Genomic DNA, 1474 nt, shown 5'->3' with positions numbered 1-1474 from the left:
TCAAGTGGGCGATTTTAAAATCAACCGGGCACTTCTAGATCTTGGTGCTAGTGTAAGCATTCTACCGGGTAGTTTGTATGACCAATACGAGTTTGGTCCACTTCAATCGTCAAACACCACCGTGGTGTTAGCCGATTTGACACCCAAACTACCCCGTGGAATTGTTTCGGATGTGATAGTGAAAATCGAGGATTTTTACTATCCGGTGGACTTTCTTGTACTTGATTATGTGGCCAAGGACCCAACCAAACAACCTACAGTGATTTTGGGTCGACCGTTCCTAGCAACTGCAAATGCTCAAATTGATTGTAGAACGGAAACGGTTGACATGACATTTGGAAACCGGAGGTTGAGGTTGCATGTTTTTTCCGGACTTATGAGCCCTCCAGTTGATGATGAATGCTTTATGGCAGACATTGTTGACACGTGTATACCTCTTTGCGACACAGTCGTTTATGGGGAAAACACAATGGAGGATTGTTATATGTTTGACAGGTCACAGGTGGAGTTGGAGCAAAGCATAGACGAGGAAGTGAGGAGTTTAGAGGTGCTTGCGGTCAGAGAAGGAAAACCGACATGGACGCACCAAGTTGAAAGCTTACCGGAAAGCATTGATACTAAATTGAAGCCGTCTTTAGTGGAGCCTCCGGAAGTGGAGTTGAAAGCATTTCCGAAGCATCTCAAGTATGCTTATGTTGGAGAGGGCAATACTCTCCCGGTTATCATTGCATCAAATTTAACCGGAGAGCAAGAGAAAAAGTTGATGGAAGTGTTGGTCACTAATCGGGCGGCGATTGGATGGACCATTGCGGATTTGAAGGGTATTAGTCCCTCGGTGGTGATGCACAAAATCATCACGGAAGAGAATGTGACTCCCGTTCGAGATGCACAAAGGCGGTTAAATCCGAACATGCGGGAGGTCGTGAAGAAAGAGGTGTTGAAGTGGCTTGATGCGGGTATCATTTACCCGATCTCGGATAGCCAATGGGTGAGCCCAACACAGACGGTTCCCAAGAAAGCCGGTATACAAGTCGTCAAAAATGACGCAGGTGAAGAGGTAGCTACCCGGCCGGTAACCGGGTGGCGAATTTGTATTGATTATAGGAAGTTGAATACCGCAACTTCCAAAGATCATTTCCCTTTACCGTTTATTGATCAAATCATTGAGAAATTATCAGGGCAAAAATTTTATTGCTTCCTAGATGGTTATTCCAGTTATAACCAAATTGCCATCCATCCGGAAGATCAAGCAAAGACTACATCTACATGTCCCTACGGTACCTTCGCATTTAGGCGGATGCCGTTTGGATTATGTAATGCTCCCGCCACCTTCCAAAGGTGCATGATGAGTATCTTCTCCGATATGGTGGGAAAGTCTTTGGAAATCTTCATGGATGATTTCTCAATTTTTGGATCATCTTTTGAGACTTGTTTGGACCAACTAGATAAAGTGTTAAAAAGATGTGTTGAAACT

The sequence above is a fragment of the Helianthus annuus genome, chromosome 1 (assembly GCF_002127325.2).
Source record: "Helianthus annuus cultivar XRQ/B chromosome 1, HanXRQr2.0-SUNRISE, whole genome shotgun sequence".
Lineage (NCBI taxonomy): Eukaryota > Viridiplantae > Streptophyta > Magnoliopsida > Asterales > Asteraceae > Helianthus > Helianthus annuus.
Note: the sequence above shows the minus strand (reverse complement) of the source record.